Source organism: Bos mutus, chromosome 13 (assembly GCF_027580195.1).
Source record: "Bos mutus isolate GX-2022 chromosome 13, NWIPB_WYAK_1.1, whole genome shotgun sequence".
In the NCBI taxonomy this organism is placed as follows: domain Eukaryota; kingdom Metazoa; phylum Chordata; class Mammalia; order Artiodactyla; family Bovidae; genus Bos; species Bos mutus.
In genome coordinates, this window is record NC_091629.1 from 4,887,517 (window position 1) to 4,914,431 (window position 26,915).

General features: G+C 41.6%; 1 long non-coding RNA gene across 2 annotated transcripts in view; it reads left to right on the plus strand.

Moving 5' to 3' along the window:
• Positions 1 to 1,546: 1,546 nt before the first annotated feature.
• LOC138990377 (uncharacterized) overlaps positions 1,547 to 26,915 on the plus strand; it is a 32,868-nt gene continuing 7,499 nt past the window's right edge. The window contains exons 1-3 of one of the 2 annotated variants that reach the window (XR_011466431.1): positions 1,547 to 1,794; positions 6,633 to 6,734; positions 7,196 to 7,389. This is a non-coding gene — a long non-coding RNA (uncharacterized lncRNA). Of the gene's footprint in view, positions 1,795 to 6,632; positions 7,390 to 26,915 lie in introns of both variants that reach the window. The other variant, XR_011466430.1, reaches the window with a different exon arrangement.

Sequence of the window (26,915 nt, forward strand, 5' to 3'; positions counted from 1 at the left end):
TTTGTGACCCCATGAATCGCAGCAGGCCAGGCCTCCCTGTCCATCACAAACTCCCGGAGTTCACTCAGACTCACATCCATTGAGTCAGTGATGCCATCCAGCCATCTCATCCTCTGTCGTCCCCTTCTTCTCCTGCCCCCAATCCCTCCCAGCATCAGAGTCTTTTCTAATGAGTCAGCTCTTCGCATGAGGTGGCCAAAGTACTGGAGTTTCAGCTTCAGCATCATTCCCTCCAAAGAAATCCCAGGGCTGATCTCCTTCAGAATGGACTGGTTGGATCTCCTTGCAGTCCAAGGGACTCTCAAGAGTCTTCTCCAACACCACAGTTCAAAAGCATCAATTCTTCGGCACTCAGCTTTTTTTTTTTTTTAGCTTTCTTCACAGTCCAACTCTCACATCCATACATGACCACTAGAAAAACCATAGCCTTGACTAGATGGACCTTTGTTGGCAAAGTAATGACTCTGCTTTTGAATATGCTATCTAGGTTGGTCATAACTTTCCTTCCAAGGAGTAAGCGTCTTTTAATTTGATGGCTGCAGTCACCATCTGCAGTGATTTTGGAGCCCACAAAAATAAAGTCTGACACTGTTTCCACTGTTTCCCCATCTATTTGCCATGAAGTGATGGGACCAGATGCCATGATCTTCGTTTTCTGAATGTTGAGCTTTAAGCCAACTTTTTCATTCTCCTCTTTCACTTTCATCAAGATGCTTTTTAGTTCCTCTTCACTTTCTGCCATAAGGGTGGTATCATCTGCATATCCGAGGTTATTGATATTTCTCCTGGCAATCTTGATTCCAGCTTGTGCTTCCAGCGTTTCTCATGCTGTACTCTGCATATAAGTTAAATAAGCAGGGTGACAATATACAGCCTTGATATATTCCTTTTCCTATTTGGAACCAGTCTGTTGTTCCATGTCCAGTTCTACCTGTTGCTTCCTGACCTGCATATAGGTTTCTCAAGACATTTTCTCAAGACACTTTCTCATGACACTTTCGGTCTATGCCATCTCTTTATTGTCTTCCTCTTCCCTCAGAGAGGAGCTTCCTAGTGGCTCAGGGGTAAAGAATCCACCTGCCAAGCAGGAGACTGGGGTTTGATCCCTGGGTCAGGAAGATCCCCTGGAAAAAGAAATGGCAATCCACTCTGTTATTCTTGCCTGGGGAATCCTACAGACGTGTGAGCCTGGTGGGCTACAGTCCATGGGGTCACAAAAGAGTTGGCCATGACTTAGCAGCTAAACAACAACAACAACTCCCCTCAGAGAAGAGGCGCTTTCATCCCGTGGGGCCCTGGCCATCCAGGCAGGTGTGTGTCATCAGAGGGGAGGGTATGCTGATGGCAGCTGGGGGTTCCGTCCCCAGCCCGTGGGCTCTGCTGGTAGAAACAACATAGGAGCTATTGAGAAACCCAAGGGCAGCGCAGCCCTGCAGTCAGTCTGGCAAAGCCATGTGCCTTTCTCAGTGCTAAGGGGGAGGGCGCTCGGGCTATTTATTACACACCAGAGACCAGTAAACCACATACCGATGAAAAGGCGGCATTTTCTAGCTAACAAAACAGTTTGCGGTGCCAAGGGACAGGGAAGTCTTTTTTTTCAGCAAGGTTTACACAGTCCAAGCAGTCGGGGGAAGGACTGTAATTCCAGGAAACTCAGCTACAAGAATTTGACATTTTAACAGGAACCAGCTAGCATTGCAACCTTGAGAGGCGACAGCCTGCTACAGAGAAGAGGAAGAAGAACCAAGACAGATCCAAAGAAAGGATGCTGCCACCACGCTGACTTCTGGTTAGGTGGGAAAACACACGTCCTTATCATTTAAACAGTTTGAGTCAGATTACTATGTATATGCATTTTTAAGTAATTCAGATATAAGGTTTTTTGGTTTTGTTTTTGGTTGTGGCAGGTCTTCCCAGGCTTTCTCTGGTTGCAGCGAGCAAAGCTCCTCCTGGTTGCAGTGTGCGGGTTTCTCACTGCGGTGTCTTCTTTTGCTGTGGAGCAGGGTTCTAGAGCGCACGGGTTTCCACAGCTGCGGCTCCCGGGCTCCAGAGCTCAGGCTCGGTAGTAGCACAGGCTTAGTTGCTCTGCAGCGTGCGGGATCTTCCCAGATCAAACCCTAATCCCTGCATTGGCAGCCAGATTCCTATCCACTGTACCACCAGGGAAATCCCCAGATTACTATATTTGTCGTAAAAAAAACCTTCCTGGTACAAGGACGCACCTAGAGGGACCACATACTGATAACCAAACCCCCCTCAGGGAGCTGTGCTTTAACAAGCCCCCAGGGAGCAGCCAGGGTTTTTAGAATTCTGAACAATAATCTTTGATTAACTCTAGAAATTGCTGATGGGAGTTTGTGAATGTCAAATGTCGTTAATCCTCTTGCCTTCCTTAAGGAGACCTTTCAAGTATATGTAAAATGGAGGTTTAAGAGTCAAAGGAAGGATGTCCATTTTTGGATCAGCTCTTGGCAGAGGATACATGGAATCCAAACAATTTAAAAAACAACACTGCCCTAAAAATAACTGGTGACGTCCCACTGGAGTGGAGGAACTAGTGGCTAATGTTTCCTGGAGGAAGTATTCCCAGTAGTAGCTAAACTGCTATTTGTTGCATAGAAACTGCAGATAAAACACACTGCTAAGTGGTAACTACCGCGGGACCATTTATTATAATTACAGTAATTTAGAAAAGACTCCCATAAACTCATTTTGACTTAGAATGCACAAATCAGTGAGAATATTCTTTACTGTTCCTCTCCTGATAGTTCTGTGCGGACTTTTCCCCAGATACTTGTTTACAATCTTCATTAAAAATTTGGACAGACTCATCAAAGCCAACAATCTGTTCTCTTTGATTTTTTTTTTAAACCAATGGGTGGTATTTCATTCTCTTTGCATTCTCTCTGAAGAGAGTTTTGTGAAAATTTGCATAATTTTAATTGAAAGATATTTAGTCCTTGTGTGTGACAAGGAAACACTGGACTAGAGAGAGTCTGGGACCCCAGGAGGCAGTCTTGTGCATTTTCCTCTGTCTGGCTGGCTTCTTCCCTGTGAATTCATATAAAATGTTTGTGAAATGTATTGAAAATATAGATGAGAAACCATTTTGTCTCAAGGAATTGTATTAATTTTCCTCTTTCAGTTTGCAAGGAGTAGAAACTGTCTCTTACTTCAGAGGACAGACTTCTTGTTAAATAGGAATGAAACAGAGGAATCAGGAAAATACATCCATGACTGGATAGCCACTATGCAGAGAGAACAAAGGCTTTTTATCCATTAGGACCCAGTAATAGCAACAGTGGGCAAGAACTCTGGGGACCAGAGAGCTTTTGTGTCCTCAGAACTGAACAGCTGTCACCCCCGACTTAGGATTGCTATTGGGACTTCGTATCTTCCGAATCTTGTTTGCCAATCTTTTGTCTTTAAAAGATAGTTTCACTCTATAGAATTCCAGACTTTGATAGTGTTGTTGTTGTTGTTGTTGTTTTGGTTTGTTTTTCTACTTTAATTTTATCATTTCATTGCATTCTGACTTGCATTGTTTCTAATGAGAAGTTAGTTATCATTCTTATTATCAACACTGCATTAAAAAAAAATCTCTTCAATTTCTGACTTAACTGTATAATTTCTATCTAGTGTTCAAGTTCACTAATGTTTTCTCCTGAAGATTCAAACTGCTGTTAATGTCATCTAGTGAGTATCTAATTTCAGGCATGCATTTTAGAGTCTTTGAATTTCCATTTTGGTCGGCTTTCAGAACTCCCTTTGCTCTCATGAAATACTCCTTTCTCTTAACCATTATATTCATCTTTTTCTGTCAATTCTCTTTTTTTAATTGTTTTGATTTAGAACACTTTAAAAGTCTTTATTGAATTTGCTGCAATATTGCTTCTGTTTTATGTTTTGGTCTTTTGGGAGATCTCCGCTCACTGACCAGGAACTAAGTCTGCACCCCCTGCATTGGAAGGCAACGTCTTAACAGCTGGACTGCCAGGAAGTCTCTCTATAAATTCTTAAAAATGCTTAAAATAATTTTTTAAAATTTTTGATGCTAATTCCAATAACTGGGTTAACTGTAGGTCTGCATTAAAGATGTAGGTCTTAACAGACCTAGTGTAAGATGTAAGTGAAGTGAAGTCGCTCAGTTGTGTCCGACTCTTTGTGACCCTGTGGACTGTAGCCTACCATACTTCTCTGTCCATGGGAATCTCCAGGCAAGAGTACTGGAGTGGGTTGCCATTTCTTTCTCCAGGGGATCTTCCCAACCCAGGGATCGAACCCAGGTCTCCCGCATTGCGGGCAGACGCTTTAACCTCTGAGCCACCAGGGAAGTCTACTGTAAGATGTAGGTCTACATCTATTAACCATGTTTTCTCTCAGTTACTGGTCAGTGTCTCCTACTTATTTGCATGCCTCATAATTTTTTACTGCATCTAAGATACGTACATTCGAAGACAATGAAAACTGAAGTATCATAATATTTTGATTTTATTTCTCAGATCATGCAGGCTCTTTTCTTCTGTTGACAGGGCAAAACATTGAGTATTTATTTTCCTTCTGGAGTCTAATTGGCGTGGGTCTGTGCTGAAGTTTTAATTAGGTTGAGATGACCTATGCTTAGACCAGCCCTTAGCTCCCACACAGCTTCCGTCTTTCTGAAATCTTCAAATCTTTTTGAAATCTTTGAAATCTTGTATTTGAGCTGATGGGCTTCCCTTTAAAGTAGTTTTCGTTTACTTTGGATTCAATTCAGAATCCCTGGAATCCAAGCCCGGGGTGAATGCAGGGGTCTTTGTGATTTTGCTCTGCATTTTAGCCCTTTCTTCGGTGATTATTTTTGTCAAAGTGTGAGGGTGAGGATGGGGATGTGAGAGTCATTGGGCCAATTTGGTTTTGCACTTGGGACTCCTCCGTATTCCGGTTCCCGTCTCTGGGCACCACGACCGTCTGAATCTCAGCTCATTTCTTCTCCCTGCAAAACGTCTCTAGGCCAGCCCTGCCGTATCTACACTAGAAGTTCCTGCCTATGAGTGTATGCTGTTCAAACTTCCCCTTTGCCAGTGAAGGGTTCATTTCTCTGAAATTCAGGTTATTAAGCTTTCCCCTGTCCCCAGTCTTTGTCAGCCCCTTGGGAAAGTATGGTTTTTATATGTCTGGGCCTTTTTTGGTGTTGCCATGAGAACAAAGGTCTTTCATGTTCTTCTAACCTGAAGTGAAAGTCAGGGTCAAACGTTTGAATTTTTAAAAGTGAAACCCTAAAATCACTAGAAGAAAATTTAGACTAATGTATTTTAAATTTTGGAGTGAGAAAGTCCTTCCCAAGCAAGACCCAACCCTCAGGATCTCACAAGTCATAAGGAAAATGATTTACTTTCTCTCTCACACATATGAGATACATATATATCAAAAGCTACATATAAACATGTTTCTATAACTCTCTTCAACTTCAGTGTAGTATTAGTAAAATATACCAAAGATTGAAATGACAAACTCAGAAAGAAATATTTGCATCACATAAGACAAAAATGACTTCAAAAACTATTAAGAGATTTTTAAAGAAGTAAATATTTTCAAAAAGAAAATGAAAAAGGCAGGTATTTAACAGAAAATCATCATAAATAGAGTATCCAATGAAAAGATACTCACACTCACTGAAAATTAATAACTACAAATTGAACTGAGACATTATATTTGCCTATCACCTTGACAAGATTAGGTGCTAGCAAGGGTCTGCGGAAACCAGCAATCACAGTGTGAATGGGGTGGAAATTAGCACAACATTCTTAGGTTTGCTTCTCGTTATCTTCAAGTGCTTTTTGGTGACATCTAACAAAATTAGAAAATTAATCCACCATTTGACCCAGCAATTTCAGTTCTGGGAATTTATTCTGTGCTAAGCGTGTGCTCAGTCACTCAGTTGTGTCTGATTCTTTCTGACTCCATGGACTATAGGCCACCAGGCTTCTCTGCCCATGGAATTTTACAGGCAAGAGTACTGAAGTGGGTAACCATTTCCTCCTCCAGGGCATCTTCACAACCCAAAGATCTAACCCAGGTCTCTTGCATTGCAGGCAGATTCTTTACCACTAGTACCACCTGGGATGCCCAATTTATTCTGCAGATACACTGAAATACACATAAGAATGTATGCAAAAGTGGAACCATTGCTGTGTTGTTTACAAGAGGGAAAACCGGAAATAGCGTTACTATTCATACCAGAGGCCTGATTCATAATATATAGTACATCATCTTAATGGAATATTTCATAACTAGAAGGAAATTAATAGAGCTGTGTGTGCTAATATAGAAAGATGGCCAAGGCATATTGTCAAGGGTAAAAATCAAGTTATAGGATAATATGATTCCTATGTCCTCACTAGTATATATAAATAAGAATGTCTGTGAATATGTGTGTACAGGACAATATATCCAGAAGGTACACAAGGAATCGTTGATGAGTGGGTCTAAGAGTCTGAAGGATTTATTTTTAATTTTAAACCATATTATTACTTGGATTTTTTTCAAACTCAAGGATCATGGTTACTTTTATAAAATAAAGGAAGGAAGCTATCACTATGCTATGAAATAGTATATTTAGCAACTGACCTATATGGTTTATTGTGTTACAGACCACATCATACTCACGAATATTCTGAGTCCATTGCAGAGTCTTGCACACAAGAAAAGCAACATGTGAACGAATGAAAAACGAAGCTATGACTTTTTGGACGGTATGTGGGAAACAGGCAAGTTCACAGAGTCTGCTGATAACATTAAAATGCTGATAGATTTAGCAAATCTCCTTCAGTTCACCAGGTAGTGGCTTATTTTGCTTTGAATTCAGAGTTGTTTGTCATAAAGGCTTTGGAGAAAGAAAACATAAACTTTTGCTTTTGGGTGGGACTGAGCTGTCGTTCCAGAAGAAACAAGGACCTGTTGTCTTGCTTGAACTGTAGCAGCATTTTGGAAATCAAGGGCCACTGGTCCCAGAATCAGGAGTCTGGCGTCTGTTGTCTTCACTTTGCTGCTAACTGGCCTGTTACTGAAGGCAGTTTCTAAGGAGATGCTGCCAGTGCTCGCATGCAGCCCCATCCCGCCCTTCTCAGATTTGTCTCTGCCTAATTGAACTCCCTTTGGCTCTGATCCAGGACGCCCTGTTTCACCTGCTGATAAATAGTCTCTCGCTTTCCAGCTTCAGAGCTAAACGAAGCCCTGGAAGGAACCACCGTTCATCTTAACTATGTACCCAGTGCAGAGACCAGCAGGCTGGGCGATCAATGCGGTTTCGCAGCAAATTGGCAGAGTTCAGCAGTTATTTGCTGGAACATCAAAAACCCAGGTACTGAAGGGCTTTTCTCCAGAGTCACCGGGGATCTTCGTTTGAAGGTATGAAAAAAAGAACTTATGCTTTGTTTCAGCTTCTTGCTAAAGTTTGGAAGTTCTAAATAATGGCCTGAGTGAACTCATCAGGGAAATACTGAATTCTCCCTTGGGTTAGGCAGGGGAAATGAAGGATGACCTATGAAGTCATGAGACATGCCTACCATGTGGATGGTAACCCCAGCAGGCATGGCTGTCTACACAGCCTGAGTTTAGCTGATTGGCAGAGCACAGTTGGCCCCAAGGACTTCTGCTTGTAGGTCAAGGCACCAACTCCTCTCTACTCTGATGCACTCTGTTTTGACTTGCTGCATTTCCTGCAACAAGTGGTGACTCTCAGACTCCCCATCACTCAGTTCTCGCATCTGTTACCTCCTCACTCCCTACAGCCCTTCTGTGGTCACCTCCTCGGTCCAGGCGCAGCCCAGGTCTGCAAGAGGATTAAGTCATTCAAGGAAAGCTCCATTGGGAAGGACGTCCAACAGGGAGGCCGAACACATGTGTATAAAACCAAAGCTAGGTTTCTTTCAGAGAAGCTGATAAATGGAGCTACTGTCAGCTCTGGGCATGGAGACCATGAGCAGCATTGGATGAGAAGCACAATCACAAAAGTCACTGGGGCCAGGTGCTGGTTCAAGCAGCAAGAATGTGGGGCGGCCCCGGACACGTGGCACTGACCACACTGACAAGGTGCAATGAGATGTCCCTGGGCTCTCTTTTTGACAGGTGGGGGCCAGGTCAGGTGTTTGGGTTTTATGCTGCTGTTTCCTTGTTCCCACTATAATTTTTCTGGATCAAGTCCTTGCAGGCTTACAGTTTGGGTAAAGTGGACTATTTGATTGTCTCTATAGGTGGTCACATTTCCTGTCTAGTTTATGGCATATTCACATTTAACACATTATAGGGATTCCTAAACCAAGCGCCTTATTCAGAACACAAGAAAGTCACATTCAGCCTGGAGGAAATAACTGAGTGACTTCTGCATCTTTTGGGTTCTAACACACCCAAGTGCTCAGAGGTCTAGATTTTTTTTCTGTTGAGTAGGATGGCTGACTCATTGGAAAAGACCCTGATGCTGGGAAAGATTGAGGGCAGGAAGAGAAGGGGACGACAGAGGATTAGATGGTTGGATGGCATCACCCACTCAATGGACTTGAGTTTGAGCAAACTCCGGGAGATAGTAAAGGACAGGAGATCCTGGTGTGCTGCAGTCCATGGGGTCAAAAAGAGTTGGATATGACTTAGTAACTGAACAACAAACAAGGAACTTTCTAAAAATACAGTTTTAAAGGCTATTTTCCATTTATAGTTATTACAAAACATTGGCCAGTGAGGATTTTTTTGGTCTTATTTTGATTTTTGCTTAGAAGTGAGAATCCATTTTTAAAAAACTACTCATCTTACCTAAGTATCACTTGCTTCTTCAGTCTCAGAAACCATGCACACCTGGAACAGAATGGGTTTCCCGGGTAGCTCAGGCAGTAAAGAATCTGCCTGCAATGCAGGAGACCCTGGTTCGGTCCCCTGGAGAAGGGAATGCCAACCCATTCTGTATTCTTGCCTGGAGAATTCCATGGACAGACAATGGAGTCGCAAATAGTTGGACACAACTGAGCGACTAACAGTTTCACTTTGAACAGATCACCCACGAGCAATCTTATATCTCCTTGCAGTTGCTAAGTGTTCCCAGAAGCCCAAGTGATCCTAGGAGATGGTTTATGTAATCGTAATGCGAGAGCAACACAGGACTGGTAAGAGCGTCATTTTTCTTCCATGCCATCACCTCCATTTCCCTGTGACAAAGACCAATGGAGAGGAGAGGCTTGCCTCCGTGGCCTGAAAGCTTTGTAAATTACACTGGTAAACCCCTGATGGATCACTTCACGGCAAGGAGTCGAGGAGGAGGGGGCCCCTACGTTTTCCCTTTCCCAGTCTCTGTTCTAGTTTCATCTTTGTCCCATCTCACACTTCATTCCCCATCTTCCTCATCACACTTTTTCTATAATTTAGGAGGATACTTTCCAGGGCAAAAGCAAACCAGGGAGCTGGCTTAAGAAAAGAGCGCCAAGGAAGAGATTGAGAGGTCTGTGTGTGTGTGTGTGTGTGTGTGTGTGTGTGTGAACATGCGCACTGCTGCTTGCATAGCTACACAACACACACCTGGAGGTGTTCTCTATGATCATTGTGGTTTCTCTTTCAGTGGCTGCCCTGCGTTATCCTCCCTTGGGCGGCACCCAGTCTGAGAGGCAGTGCAGTGCAGTAGAAAGAATGTTGGCCTCCGGAGTTCATCCAACTCAGCACTGAATTCCAGGCTCTGTTACTTATTATCAGACACACTCTCTGAGTCATATTTCTAATCCCTAAGAGAAGGATACAAATCCCCGCTCGCTGGGCTGCTGCTGTTAGGTCTGTGTTCCGGGTGTGCGGGGCATACATTCTCTGGAAATGAGTGATTTCGTGTTTCAGACTCTTACACTGTGATGCGTAAGAAAAAAATCAGATTTATTTATTTATTTTTTTTTTAGGGAGAGTACGCTGAGAACTGATCCACTTTTTTTTTTTTTTTTTTAATGATTTCAGGGTCTAGATAAGGCTATAGCTTGAGTATTTGAATCACAGATCTCTGTGTTAGCAAGGTCCTTGGTACCTCACGTGGCATGTGTTTTATGAAGGTCATCTTTCCTGATGCTCCTGCATTTGCCAATGGAGAAACAAAGGTCTACAACCTGACAAATTAACACATAAACTCTTTAGCTACTGCTGAAGTCCTTGCCAATGTTTCAAGCCACAGAAAGGAAAAAAACCCACACATATACTTTGCCAGGCCTTGTAAAAACTGCACAGTTATTTCAGAAAGTTTCCAAGCAAGGAATTTCTCTGTAACCTAAGTTATTTGTGAGGTTTTTTTTTAAATATAGAAAATATGTTCCTTGCTTGAACCAATTCCCATGTTAAACGTCTGCCTTCATCACTCATTTTTATTACCAGTCTAAACACAGACTGTTTCAATGGAGCCCATTTACAGAGGATAATAAAAAGGATTCATTACTCATTTTCTTCTTATTATCTTTCAATTGCTCGAGCTCAAGATGGTACTTAAAGTGGACATTAGGCCTCAGTAGCCAGGACATTACAGGAATGCAATTTACAATACTACTTAACACCCTCCAACAGTTAAAGAAGAGAAACGCTCTTTCTCTAATTCCTTAGCTCAGGCTGCCTTTCCTCATGTATATTCCACTTTTAGCTCATTAAACTTCGCATTTTTATAGGAAGTTTTCCCTCTTTTCTTCATTAGGATGTTTCCCTCTTGGTCTGCAATTGTCTCAGGTCCCATTCAATGAGCTTGAACATTCTCTTCTTCAGAAAATACACATAAAACACCTGCCTTATCACTTTCATCATTAAGCATAATTTCTCTACAAACAAGCTGTCATCCACCACTAAAAATTTAGCTAGAAATTGAATTTCAGTGCTGCATGCAAATAATAGCTGTTTTTGAATGATGGTCAATGGTTATCTCATAATGTGAATAGATTATAGCCCCAAATTATATCTTCCCATGGACTAGTACCTTCTCTCCATCTCAACCTTCCCCTGGATTGATCCCACTATACTCAGAATTATTTTATACTTAAATAGCATGTACTGAAATTGGAATTAACTTAGCACAGTAAAACAGGTGCTGAAAAATCCCATTGGCTTTTTCCCCTCACTTTTAAATTACAGTATAGCTGATTTACGATATTGAGCTAGTTTCAGGTATACAGCAAAGTGATTCAATCAGACATATATAAGTATGTATATACATATATATTTCAATTCTTTTCCATATAGGCTATTAAAATATACTGAATATATTTTATTCAATATATGAATATATTCGTATATTGTGCTATGCTATTCAGTAAATCCTTGTTTTTAATCTGTTTTATATATAGTAGTGTGTATATGGTAATCCTCCCTCTCCCTCTTTTCTCTTTGGTAACTGTAAATTTGTTCCCTATGTCTGTGAGTCTCTTTCTGTTTTATAGATACATTTATACCCACTGACTTTTATAATTCAAGTTAATGTCACTTTGCTTCTTTATTTAAGCAACAATATTCTTTTATTAATAAGAATCATATAGCAACTTTCTCTATGAAGCTCTAAATCATTTACAAACCTCATGGTTGCCTGGGGGGTTAACTCCTGATGTATTTAATTAAAATGGAGCAGGCTTATACTAACAGGAAGTGGCCTTCTCCACCTGCCACTTACTGTGTATGGAACCCTGAATAAGTCAGGTAAATGCTCCATACTTTCATCTCCTTGTCAGTAAAATGAGTATAATAACAAATTAATATAATACTTAGTTCTTAGGGCTGTTGAGAGGAACAAAAAGAATAATGCTCATAAAATACTTACTGCCTTGCCTGGAGTATATTAAATGCTTCATAAATATTAGCTATTATGTCTGCACTCACTACTTATTAGGTGACTATTGTGTGATGAAGGCTTTTATGTGTTGTCTTAATTAATCCCCCTGAAAATGAGAGGCACCGTGGTGGCGTTGTTGCTGTCAGTAAATATTAGATAATAGTCTGAATAGAGACTGGAGGGAGTGGTTTGATGGGGATGCAGAGCTCAACAGACTGATTGACTCCACCCACTGTGGGGCTCAGGGGACATCCAAGCTCCTCTCCTGCCTCCTTCTCCACCAGGGATCTAGAAAGGGAGTGTTGGACACAACACTGCACAAGAAATACCCTCGGCTTTGTCATCAAGGCCACTGCTTTTCATCAGGGGTGGCCTGGAGTGAACTACTAACCCTCACTCCGTCTTGGTTTCTTCCACTGTAAGTGAGCAGATCATAACCCCCTCACATGGTTTGGGGGAAAATTCAAGAAAAGAATGCTTGTAAAACTAGCTTTCACAAAGAAAAAGAGAACATAGTAGACTGCAAAAAAATTTTAATTGGATTATAATTGCTTTACAATCTTTACAATGTTGTGTTGGTTTCTGCTGTACAATAACGTGAATCAGCTATAGGTATACATATATCTCCTCCCGCTTAAGCCTGCTCACCACCGCCCAGTCCCGCTCACTCCAGTCCCAGCCCTCCACAGAGCACTGAGCTGAGCCCCCTGTGCTATAGGGCAGCTTCCCACTAGCTATCTGCTTTAAACATGGTAGTGTATATATGCCAATTACAACCTCCCAATTCATCCCCCACTCCCACGTCTGCACATCCATTCTCTATGTCTTCGTCTCTGTTCTTGTCCTGGAGGTTCATCTGCACCATTTTTCTACATTCCATATATATATATGGAATATATATATACACACACACACACACACACACACATTAATACGTGACATTGATACAGTAGGTTTTTAACACTACCTTCTTTCTCTTAACATCCACTAAAGCATAAAAAACAAACACTTCCTAACCCCAAAATGAAAACACATGCACAAAAAAATTATAGAGTCACCTTAGATCATTCAGCTATAATCATGATACCATGCAGTGGCTAGCCTGTGTTTTCTAAAAATAAATTTGATGCCTAACTCAGCACAGGAGCCTTGGAGACTGGATCAATTTCTCTTTCTGACACCTCTACTCAAAGAGTCCATGGAAAAGAGGTTCACAGATTTAGCCAGAAAGTAGAACACACAACTGGACTGTAATGGAGCAAGATGAAAACTGAAACCAGCGAGGTTCCTGCTGAATTCAGGACTGTACACTTTATCAAGCAAACCACTTTCTTCATTGCGCCCATCGTCAGACAGTGTTTGGCTTATTTTCCCTTTTAAATATGGGGCCTGTGAGGTGGCGACACTGGACCCTGTGTGTGCGTTTTCACCCCATCTGTTGGTGACGTCAACAAGGAAAGCATTTGCTCTGTCCTTTTCAAATACAAATATCATGGTCTCTTTTCCTTTGCTTCCCTTCTGGAGTCCTGGGCGCCCCCCTGCCAGGTCTCCCTTTGTTTATGCTAATGTAATAAACCTTCCCCAGGGAGTTCTGGCTAAACATAGTATGAAACAGTCAGCAACATAATCAATTATTTTACTAGCAAGGATGGCTTTGTTTATTTAATCTCCCTTTTAAAAAACAATCATTTCTAAAAGGCATTTCATATTTCACTATTTTGACAGCATCAGGAAACTCCATTGTTAATCAGAAACATGTTATGTTACACAGACATACATACAGGCAACAGCCAAGATCTGTCAGCTGGATTGACTTTTACAGCATAAAGCTGTAAAAACACTTTATAGGAGAAAAACCCTAGAGCAGCAGGGTACGCACAGACTGAGTGACAAAGCTCAACCCAGATGAATCCACAACGGAACCGGGTATTAAATACCCAATTTCACTTTAATACACCATTTTTATAGGATGGGCGTACTTGGATATGAAACATTAATGATAGGAAAGAGTATTAAGGATTAATGAATATATAGGAAAGATAAAGAGTCATGGTTTCTGAATCACTAAGTGTATTGGTTGATTTATTTTGACAGGTGCAGTTTAGTTTTAATGATTTCAAATAACACTTCGTAGTAGGGTACTAAAAATCCTGCTGGGTGTATGTATGCTCATGGTAATAAAATCTTGGTAATATGAGTTCCACTGTAAGCCTTAGCAGTTAAATCTTCATTAAAAGTAAGTTCCTCTGCAGGTTTGTATGTCAGTGAAGTGAAATTATGCAGATCTCTTCTACTTTATGATGTGATATTTTTGATCATTATTATTTATGTTTGGTTCAGAATATGATTCCTTTTTGAAGTTAAGAGTGAGAATTCATCTCCTGGATAATCATTCAAGTCAAGTCTTTACATGATTTCAATACATCACTTCATTTTCTGCCTCAGTTTCCCAAGGATGCGAAATAGGTAACTTCCTGATGAGAGAATTAATTAATATCTTGTAAAGAATTTTAAGGTTTTTGTATGAAAGAACCCTTCATGAGGAAAAATATGAAGCTGTATGACATAAAAGAGCAAAGACCGTAGATTTCAAACACTGTGGAAGTTACTGAAGAATAAAAAAAATACCAGAGGGATATAATTATCTTCAGAAAGACATCTATCATCAGGCAGACTATAATACAGTGATGAAAGATATATTAAGAAGGAGTCTGATGAAGCCTTCAGGGAATTAAGCACCATGTCATTGGCAAGACTGCTAAGACTCACATTGTACAAACACTAAATCAAATATCATCCAGAAGGCTGAATAAAATGAGAGTGGTCAAATTATAGCCTAAATGTAAGGCTTCTAGTAATCCCGACAAATCTATCGATGACTCAGTTTTCCCTTGTGCTGACATACCATGACTGATGCTCATTATTGACTCAGAAAAGCCTTTCCATCCTTGCTTATAGACCTGAAAAGCAGGATAATGGAGGGCTGTAGGCTGAATTTCTCTTCCCATCACTCTTTTGTCCATGGTCTCCCTGCCTTGAGTTTCAAGGGATAAGAGAGGAAGAGATAAGAAAGATTTCCTCTGTGATCGATGCAAAGAAATAGAGGAAAACAACAGAATGGGAAAGACTAGAGATCTCGTCAAGAAAATTAGAGATACCAAAGGAACATTTCACACAAAGATGGGCTCGATAAAGGACAGAAATGGTATGGACCTAACAGAAGCAGAAGATATTAAGAAGAGGTGGCAAGAATACACAGAACTGTACAAAAAAGAGCTTAATGACCAAGATAATTATGATGGTGTGATCACTCACCTAGAGCCAGACATCCTGGAATGTGAAGTCAAGTGGGCCTTAGAAAGCATCACTACGAACAAAGCTAGTAGAGGTGATGAAATTCCAGTTGAGCTATTTCAAATCCTGAAAGATGATGCTGTGAAAGTGCTGCACTCAATATGCCAGCAAATTTGGAAAACTCAGCAGTGGCCACAGGACTGGAAAAGGTCGGTTTTCATTCCAATCCCAAAGAAAGGCAATGCCAAAGAATGCTCAAACGACCGCACAATTGCACTCATCTTACACGCTAGTAAAGTAATGCTCAAAATTCTCTAAGCCAGGCTTCAGCAGTTCATGAACTTGAACTTCCAGATTCAAGCTGGTTTTAGAAAAGACAGAGGAATCAGGGATCAAATTGCCAACATCCACTGGATCATGGAAAAAGCAAAAGAGTTCCAGAAAAACATCTATTTCTGCTTTATTGACTATGCCAAAGCCTTTGACTGCGTAGATCACAATGAACTATGGAAAATTCTTTAAGAGATGTGAATACCAGACCACCTGACCTGCCTCTTGAGACACCTATATGCAGGTCAGGAAGCAACAGTTAGAACTGGACATGGAACAACAGACTGGTTCCAAATAGGAAAAGGAATATGTCAAGGCTGTATATTGTCACCCTGCTTATTTAACTTATATGCAGAGTACATCATGAGAAATGCTGGGCTGGAAGAAGCACAAGCTGGAATCAAGATTGTCGGGAGAAATATCAATAACCTCAGATATGCAGATGACACCACCCTTATGGCAGAAAGTGAAGAGGAAGTAAAAAGCGTCTTGATGAAAGTCAAAGAGGAGAGTGAAAAAGTTGGCTTAAAGCTCAACATTCAGAAAACGAAGATCATGGCATCTGGTCCCACCACTTTATGGGAAATAGATGGGGAAACAGTGGAAACAGTGTCAGACTTGATTTCTTTGGGCTCCAAAATCACTGCAGATGGTGACTGCAGACATGAAATTAAAAGACGCTTACTCCTTGGGAGAAAAGTTATGACCAACCTACATAGCATATTGAAAAGCAGAGACATTACTTTGCCAACAAAGGTCCGTCTAGTCAAGGCTATGGTTTTTCCTGTGGTCATGTATGGATGTGAGAGTTGGACTGTGAAGAAAGCTGAGTGCTGAAGAATTGATGCTTTTGAACTGTGGTGTTGGAGAAGACTCTTGAGAGTCCCTTGGACTGCAAGGAGATCCAACCAGTCCATCCTAGAGGAGATCAGCCCTGGGTGTTCTTTGGAAGGAATGATGCTAAAGCTGAAGCTCCAATACTTTGGCCACCTCATGTGAAGAGTTGACTCATTGGAAAAGACTCTGATGCTGGGAGGGATTGGGGGCAGGAGGAGAAGGGGAGGACAGAGGATGAGATGGCTGAATGGCATCACCGACTCGATGGACGTGAGTCTGAGTGAACTCCAGGAGTTTGTGATGGACAGGGAGGCCTGGCGTGCTGCGATTCATGGTGTTGCAAAGAGTCGGACACAACTGAGTGACTGCACTGAACTGATTCCATGTACAGTTGTCTCTGTAAAGTGAAGGTGAAAGTGTTCAGTCACTCAGTTCTGTCTGACTCTTTGTGACCCCGTGGATTGTAGCCCACCACGTCCTATTTCCATGGAATTCTCCAGGCAAGAATACTGGAGTGAGTATCATTCTCTTCTCCAGGGCATCTTTCCAACCCAGGAATCAAACCCGGGTCTCCTGTACTGCAGGTGGATTCTTTACCATCTGAGCTGCCAGGGAAGTCCTATGGTTGTCTCCATAACTTCAGTTTAAATAGAACTTCTGTCTCATCACTTTGTACTCGATAACTCTCCCTCAAAAACCTGCTTGACTTTTTTTTTCAATATACAGTCCATTTTGTGCAGACAGCATCCAACATTTGCAAAGTATTGGGAAAAACAATGCTTTATTTTGTCAGGGACAAACAACAGATGCCCAAAGAGTCTTTCTGAAGAAAAACTTGAGAGTTTGGCTCCAGGATGATTCCAGCTCTGATGATAATTTCCTACATGACATGCACCATCCTCTGCAAAAAGACATGCGTGGTAAACCACTAGGAGATGGCAGATTGACGGGACCATGGGTTCCTGGAAGTGTCTCTGGTCTTGAATTTTTTTCCAGTAGTGCTGATCCTTTTCTAAAATCCAGAGACCATCAGGAATTTCCAAATAATAAGTTATTTGATGGAGGGAAAAATGTTTCTTTGGAATAAATCCCAGAAAAGGATCATCATTTTCAGAAGCTTGAAACTCTGACTTCCCTGGTGGTCCAGTGGTTAAGAATCTGCCTTCCAGTGCAGGGAACAAGGGTTCCCTCCCTGGTCCAGAAGATCCCACATGCCTCAGGTCTACTAAGCCCACGTGCCACAACAAAGACTCAGCAGAGCCAAAATAAAAAATGATGATAATAATGAATAAAATAAATAAAAATAACTAACAGTTCTTTGCTGTTTTTTTTTTTTTAAGAAACTTGAAACTCACGGTTATTTAAGAGATAAACGTGGATTGAACAGTCAGCATGACCACGTACACAGAGCACTCACTACATTGCTGGGTTCACTGCTGCTGCTACTGTTTAATTGCTAAGATATGTCCAAGTCTTTGGGACCCCATGGACTGTAGTCTGCCAGGCTCCTCTGTCCACGGGATTCTCCAGACAAGAATACTGGAGTGGGTTGCCATTTCCTTCTCCAGGGGATCTTCCTTCTCCAAGGATCACAGTAAGAGCCAAAAATATTCCACAGGAATCTTTCCTACAGAATGAAATGTGGTGAGAAAAGAGATGGGTAACAACATAATACGTGATATAATAATCCAATCAAACTCTCTTACACAGTCTGGATGTGAATTCAGGCCACTAGAGCTGGGTGTTGTTACAAATGGACTGTTTGTGTCTCCCCCAAGTCCACAGGTTGAAACTCTCCCCAAAGTGGGTGGGGCCTTTGGGAAGTGAGTAGGTGGTGAGGGTGGAGTTTCACTGGGTTTAGCTCGAGCTCACTCTGGGCGGAGTGAGGACTCAGAGACAGTGGCTGTCATTGACAAGACACAACTTTGGCCCTCATCAGACCCTCATCTTGGACTTGGAGGCTCCAGAAATCATTGTCCAGAAATGCATGCTTAAGCTGCCCAATTTGTGGTATTTTTGTTTTAAGAGCCTGAACAAAGACAGATGTCGACCATTGTTCTTCTGTTCAGCTTTGTGAAAAACTAACAAGTGCCACGTTTTTCAGATGAACTGTTGTACCTAATTACTTATGTCTAAGCGTGCAGGGAGCTACTTCAGTTTTCAGTCTGCTTCTAAATTCTAATTAATAATGAACCCCTCCCAAGAAGTTAGAATTGGGACCAACCATGTTTAAATAACCTATAATTGCTTTGTCTCTCCCGTGGATGAAAACACAAATGGTTCTTTCTTCCAAAAGGAAAAAAGAGAACGAAATTCTAATAAATACCTAGCTGATTTGATACTGCTTGGGAAATCAATTGGGTAATGGAAATGATGGATAATCATAGAGTACAGCTAAGACATTGCATTTCACATTTATATTTTTAGAAGGTGGTTACATTTAAAATATGACAGTAATTATCATATCATGGAAAAGACAGTCTAAAATTTTTTATTTTATTTTTTATAGTTGCACCTGAAGACTGAGGGAAAGAAAAAATTGATGTTAGGAAAACTGCCCTCACTAAGGAAATATATTTAACCCAAGACATTTTATTCCATTTGTACAGATGAGGATAGCCAGCAATATATTGATTATTGAGTTCAACTGGTTATGGAAGAGTTGAGGTTACTTCCTATTTCAACATCACCCCTAATTCCCATTTATAACCAGAGAAAAATTAGTATATAGAGTGGTCAGTTTAGAACTCAATGAGTAAAACATTTTTTTCCAAGTCCCTTTATTTATTTTTTTAAGCATTTATTTATTTATTTAGCTCTGCCAGATCTTTGACCTTAGTTGCAGCGTGTGGGATCGAACTCGGGTCCCCTGCACTGGGAGCAAGGAGTCTAAGCCACTGGACCACCAGGGAAGCCCCCATAAGTGCCTTCATATTTTTCCATTTGCATTTTAATCTTGTTTATGTTAAACATGAGCCATGTGAGCTTGGCTCCTTCGTTGCATTCACTGTTTTCATCTGTCAAAAAATGGAATTAAACTAAATCAGTGTACCTCAGGCTTTATGGGTGCATTTGAACCACCTTGGAGTCTTGATAAAATGCAGATTTGAATTCAGGACGTTTCTGGGTTGGGATCTTGAACATCTACAGCTACAAAGTGATGCCAGGGATGCTGGTCCAGGGACGTGTTTTGAGTAAAGATGGTGATTTACACATCTTCTTTCATCTTTGTTTTTTATTAGATAACCCAAGGATTCCTGTTCTCATCATCAGGTTGCTTGAGTTGTCTACTGAGTTTAGGACGCTCAGTAACTTGATCACTCTCAGAATTCTGAAATAAAAGGTCCAGCTTAGGTTTTACTGTTGATTATTTACAGTGTCTTTTTTCATTTTCCATCAAATACTGGATGTGATCAAGTTTTAAGAAAAATCACAAGTTTGCGAAAGACTAAATTCAGCTCCCCTGAGTTTAAGACCACGGAGCCTAGCACTGATACGAGGCCCTCGCTCTCCAATCACTTTCTGTTTGATTCCTTTCAATGTTCTTTGAAAACTCAGTGACCACCTCTTTAAATGGCGCACATTCATCACCTTTCCTTTCAGTTTCTCGGACTGTGATCTGTTGCCTGTAAAAGAGGCATCTCTTACTCTTATATGTGAGGGAGCGTGGTCTAGCTAGAGCAAGTGACAGAGATTCAGGGCTCCCAGCTCCATCGTGGTGTGAAGATATTTATTTTAGGCATAACAACAAACCACAACCTTAAGTGCCTTATTGAAGCACCAGTTTATTTCTATTTGTCTGCAATAAAATACTTTATGAGGCTTAGGTGAAGAGTACTGGCTTACGAACAGAAGCGACACCTCCCCAGAGCCTATGGGACCATCTTGGGTGAGTTATTTATTCTTTCTATCCCTTGTTTTCCTTATCTGTAAAATAGGCTAAAGTTTTCCTAGGATTGTTAAGAAGATGAAGTGAGTTAATACCTGTTAAGTGCTTAGAACGATACTTGGCACATTGTGAGTCCCACGGAAGCATTTGTCAGTGCTGCTGCTCAAATCTTGTTTCAGACCATATGCATTCATTTATTTATTAAAGGCAGCCTGAAGCATGCTGCACACCTAGTGGCGGTGAGACTGCTGTATGTTCTCTAAAACAAAACTGAAGCCTACTAGATAAAATAAGAAAGTACCAGAAATGGAGACTCAACTTCAGTTGTCACCACTGTCACCGGCAGTTTACAACTATAATGATGGGTTTTTAAAAATCCATCTATCTTTCAGTTCAGTTCAGTTCAATGGCTCAGTTGTGTCCGACTCTTTGCAACCCCATGGACTGCAGCACGCCAAGCCTCCCTGTCCATCACCAACTCCCAGAGCCTGCTCAAACTCACGTCCATCATATCGGTGATGCCACCCAACGATCTCATCCTCTGTCATCCCCTTCCCTTCCCGCCTTCAATCTTTCCCAACATCAGGGTCTTTTCCAATGAGTCAGTTCTTCACGTTAGGTGGCCAAAGTATTGGAGTTTCATCCTCAGCATCAGTCCTTCCAATGAACATTCAGGGCTGATTTCCTTTAGGATTGACAGCCTGGATCTCCTTGCAGTCCAAGGGACTCTCAAGAGTCTTCTCCAACACCACAGTTCAAAAAGCATCAATTCTTCTGTGCTCAGCCTTCTTTACTGTCCAGCTCTCACATCCATACATGACTACTGGAAAAACCATAGCTTTGACTAGATGGACCTTTGTTGGCAGAGTAATGACTCTGCTTTTCAATATGCTATCTAGGTTGGTCGTAGCTTTTCTTCCAAGGAGCAAGAGTCTTTTAATTTCATGGCTGCAGTCACCATCTATAGGAATTTTGGAGTCCCCCAAAACAAAGTCTGTCACTGTTTCCATTGTTTCCCCATCTATTTGCCATGAAGTGATGGGACCAGATGCCATGATCTTGGTTTTCTGAATGTTGAGTTTTAAGTCAACTTTTTTACTCTCTCACTTTCAACAAGAAGCTGTTTAGTTCTTCTTCGCTTTCTGCCATAAGGGTGGTGTCGTCTTCATATCTGAGGTTATTGTTATTTCTCCTGGCAATCTTGAATCTTGTGCTTCATCAAGCCCAGCATTTCTCATGATGTACTCTACGTATATCTTTAGGGATTAATAATAATGTGCTATGATAAAAGACTGAAAAAACATCAGAGCAGCAAACTGGAATCAGGGGGCTTCCCTGGTGGTCCAGTGGCTGAGACGCCAAGCTCTTAATGCAGGGGGCCCAGGTTTGAGGCTTGGTCAGGGAACTAGAGCCCATGTGCTGCAACTTAACACCTGATGCAGCCAAATAAATACATTTTAAAAAAAAGAATGTCTAAGACTCACTATACTTATATATAAAAAGAGAAAACTGGAATCAAATGGGCCATACACCATACCCAGGGGTTCCTATCCTACATGGCCCCAGAAGAGTATAAGTCAGTACCTGGCTAAGGATCAGCCAGTTGTGGCAATGTCTCTGGGCCGGTGTCATTGATGCTGAGATGTATCAGGGCCAGTCTAAGGCTGTCCCTTGCAGAATTTCCCCCATTCTTGGTTGGGGGTGGTGGTGGCAGCCTTTGCTCTGTTAAGGCTGCCAACTGATCAGAGGAGGCCTATTCACATAATGAGGATAACGTGCATTACTCCAAATCCACCATCATATGTTCATCCGATCCAAAAAACACCTTCACAAAAACATCCAGAATAATGTTTCGTCGAATATCTGGGCACTGTGGCCCAGCCAAGAAGACACACGACGTTAACTGTCATACTGCCGACCCCCAACTGCAATATACTCACACTTTTGCAAGAAGGAAGACAGGAGAGGTGTGCAGCCATTGCAGTATTGGTGCTCTCTGTTTACTCCTTGGCGGTCCCCACAAGCTGGTGGTCTCAGGCTCTACCGTTTTTCATAATGGCATCTGCAAATGAATATGTGTACTTTTCCGGTGATGATCAATAAAGTTCACCAGTCCCCTCCCCCGCCTCATTCGAATCCAAGACTGCATAGTACCTTTTTACCATTAAAATTCGTGGCCTGAGGCCATGACATTGAGTGCCAGGCGAATGTTAAAAAAGCCACCATAAAAACATGGACCATGGAAAGTTTACCTCTCATTGCCCTCTCTAGGGAAAACGAAAGCAGACTTTTTGTGTTTTTTGTGCAGAGCAAGGCTCCCTTCTCTCAAACTATCCCTCTTGCTAAGATGTCTGTCGAGGTCATTCACTTTTCACTGTGGTGTGGGTTTCTGGCCCTGCTGCACAGCCTGCGGGCCCTTAGTTCCCTGACCAGGGATTGAACCCAGGTCCTTGGCAGTGACAGCAGAGTCCCCACCACTGGGAATTTCCCTCAGCTTACTTTTTAAAACCATGGTTTTAAAAAAAAATCAGGGTTGTGTCGAGATGAAGTTGCCAGTATGCCAGCAAGTACTCTCAAAAGAGCCCACACTGACACTCAATAGAATAAGACCAATATTCATAATGGTTCACATTTGCATTATCCTTTGAAGCTGGCAAAAGTGCCACAGCAGCGTGGATGATGAGAAAGATTTTAAGGTCTTTACACCTCTCAGGTTCCCCAGCTTGAGAGTAATGTATCCTTAGCTTTTCACTTTTCACTTCCGTGCATTGGAGAAGGAAATGGCAACCCACTCCAGTGTTCTTGCTTGGAGGATCCCAGGGACGGGGGAGCCTGGTGGGCTGACGTCTATGGGGTCGCACAGAGTCGGACACGACTGAAGCGACTTAGCAGCAGCAGCAGCTTTTTAAGAGTAAACAGACCACACGGCAGGGCTCAGCATCCCACATTCTTTTGTCACTAAAATTCAGTTTATAAAAATAATTTTCTTATTAAAAGCATCAGCGGCATGTTGCTGGGGCCTCTCCGCAGCAGGATATCTCCTCTTGTTCCAGGACAACAAAACCGAAAGTAAATAAACCCAATGGTGCAAACAATGGACCTCTCCGAAGCTATGCAAACAATCTTTGCTTGCAAAAAAGCAGAATCTTGATCATCCCTTTTCTTCCAAGAAGCTAAAAAGGTGACAAAACTGTAATGACTTTCATATAATCTTTCCCAAGGCATGTGCATGATAACATCACACTCCTTTTCCAGAAGGGGAAAGGGAGGTGCCTCCCTCCATGGTTTACATTCAGGTCAAGGCCAAAGCCCTGACCAAATCCCACAAACATATGCACTGAACCTTTTCTGTGGACAAATAACCACGGTAAACGTCAGATTCAGGTCGAGATCTTCAGACAAGTATTTTTTCACTACTAAAATTGTAACTAGAAAATATTGGCTTTTACAATGTGATTTATGATACTTTGAGTCAAGAGAAGGAAGATGGAGGTATTTCTGTCTCAAAGAACTCCTGGTTTCACATATTCTCTTTCTTTCTTTTGCTCTTTTTAGCAGCTGAAGGCACACCAACAAAAGACTCTTAAGAAATAAGAGCCATATGTTCCATTCTGTAGAACTGTTCCTTCTAAGAGTCCAAAGTAGTTTGAAGCTAGTACAAATACGAAAGCAAATAGCATGTATCACAATACCTGGAATATAACAGACAATAACTTACAATGACTTGGATTATAGCACTGCCTTACAACACAGCTTTTTCTGATTTCTTTGACTCATGATTTGAGCTGGACTTTAGAAAGTTGGTTTATTATTAAACAGAAAAGGAGGATGAAAGGAAGTGTGTTTTTATTTCTTTGCACCTAAGTCAAAGTTCTATATCACTGAGTATGTTCAGTTCAGTTCAGTTCAATCGCTCAGTATTACATTGCCTTAAATTCTCTCAATCCTGTGAGGTAAGACACTATTAAGAAGAGGTGGCAAGAATACACAGAAAACTACGCACAAAAAAGATCTTCATGACCCAGATAACCATGATGGTGTGATCACTCGCCTAGAGCCAGACATCCTGGAATGCAAAGCCAAGTGGGCCTTAGGAAGCAGCACCACGAACAAAGCCAGTGGACAGAAAGAGAAAGATAAATATTGTATTCTGATGCACATATACAGAACATAGAAAAATGGTTCTGAAGAATTTATTTACAGGGCACCAGTGGAGAAAGAGACGTAGAGAATAGACTTACGGACATGGAGAGAGGGGAGGAGAGGGTGAGATGTATGGAAAGAGTAACATGGAAACTTACATTACCATATGTAAAATAGATAGCCAATGGGAATTTACTGTATGGCTCAGGAAACTCAAACAGGGGCTCTGTATCAACCTAGAAGGGGTGGGATGGGGAAGGAGATGGGAGGGAGGTTCAAAAGGGAGGGGATATATGTATATCTATGGCTAATTCGTGTTGAGGTTTGATGTTCAAGCTCGATTAAGAAAAGACGGGGGAACCAGAGATCAAATTGCCAACATCCTCTGGATCATCGAAAAAGCAACAGAATTCCAGAAAAAATCTATTTCTGCTTTATTGACTATGCCAAAGACTTTGACTGTGTGGATCACAACGAACTGTAAAAAATTCTGAAAGAGATGGGAATACCAGACCACCTGATCTGCCTCCTGAGAAATCTGTATGCAGGTCAGGAAGCAACAGTTAGAACTGGACATGGAACAACAGACTGGTTCCAAATAGGAAAAGGAGTACATCAAGGCTGTATATTGTCACCCTGCTTATTTAACTTATATGCAGAGTGCATCATGAGAAACGCTGGGCTGGATGAAGCACAGACTGGAATCAAGATTGCCGGGAGAAATATTGATAATCTCAGACATGCAGATGACACCACCCTTATGGCAGAAAGTGAAGAGGAACTAAAAAGCCTCTTGATGAAAGTGAAAGAGGAGAGTGAAAAAGTTGGTTTAAAGCTCAACATTCAGAAAACTAAGATCATGGCATCTGGTCCCATCACTTCATGGCAAATAGGTGGGGAAACAGTGGAAACAGTGAGAGATTTTATTTTTGGGGGGCTCCAAAATCACTGCAGATGGTGACTGCAGCCATGAAATTAAAAGATGTTTACTCCTTGGAAGGAAAGTTATGAGCACCCTAGACAGCATATTAAAGAGCAGAGACATTGCTTTGCCAACAAAGGTCTGTCTAGTCAAGGCTATGGTTTTTCCAGTGGTCATGTATAGATAGGAGAGTTGGACTATAAAGAAAGCTGAGTGCTGAAGAACTGATGCTTTTGAACTGTGGTGTTGTAGAAGACTTTTGAGAATTCCTTGGACTGCAGAGAGATCCAACCAGTCCATCCTAAAGGAGATCAGTCCTGAGTGTTCATTGGAAGGACTGATGTTGAAGCGGAAACTCCAATACTTTGGCCACCTGATGTGAAGAACTGACTCATTGGAAAAGATCTTGATGCTGGGAAAGATTGAAGGCGGGAGGAGAAGGGGATGACAGAAGATGAGATGGTTGGATGGCATCATCGACTCAATGGACATGAGTTTGGGTAAACTCCAGGAGTTGGTGATGGACGGGGAGGCCTGGTGTGCTGCAGTCCATGGGGTCGGAAAGAGTTGGACACAACTGAGCGACTGAACTAAACTGAACTGATGGCTGATTCATGTCGCGGTTTGACAGAAAACAACAAAATTCTGTAAAGCAATTATCCTTCAATAGAAAAAAAAAGCTAGTGGAGGTGATGGAATTCCAGTTGAGCTATTTCAAATCCTAAAGGATGATGCTGTGAAAGTACTGCACTCAGTATGCCAATAAATCTGGAAAACTCAGCAGTGGCCACAGGACTGGAAAAGGTCAGTTTTCATTCCAATCCCACAAAAAGGTAATGCCAAAGATTGTTCAAACTACCGCACAATTACACTCATTTCACAAGCTAGCAAAGTAATGCTCAAAATTCTCCAAGCCAGGCTTCAACAGTACATGTACCGAGAACTTCCAGATGTTCAAGTTGGATTTAGAAAAGGCAGAGGAACCAGAGATCAAAGTGCCAACATCCACTGGATCATCGAGAAAGCAAAAAAGAGTTCCAGAAAAACATCTACTTTTGCTTTATTGACTATGCCAAAGCTTTTGACTGTGTGGATCACAACAAACTGCAGAAAATTCTTCAAGAGATGGGAATACTAGACCACCTGACCTGCTTTCTAAGAAATCTGTATGCAGGTTAAGAAGCAACAGTTAGAACTGGACATGGAACCACAGACTGGTTCCAAATTGGGAAAGGAGTACATCAAGGCTGTATATTGTCACCCTGCTTATTTAACTTATATGGAGAATACATCATGAGAAATGCTGGACTGGATGAAGCACAAGCTGGAATCAAGATTGCCAGGAGAAATATCAATAATCTCAGATACCCAGAGGACATCACCCTTATGGCAGAAAGCCAAGAAGAACTAAAGAGCGTCTAGATGAAAGTGAAAAAGCTGGCTTAAAACTCAACAATCAGAAAACTAAGGTCACAGCATCCAGTCTCATTACTTCATGGAAAATAGATGGGGAAGCAATGAAAACAGTGACAGACTTTATTTTGGGGGGCTCCAAAATCACTGCAGACGGTAACTGTAGCCATGAAATTAAAAGATGCTTACTCCTTGGAAGGAAAGCTACGACCAACCTAGACTGCATATTAAAAAGCAGAGACATTACTTTGCCAACAAAGGTTCATCTAGTCAAACCTATGGTT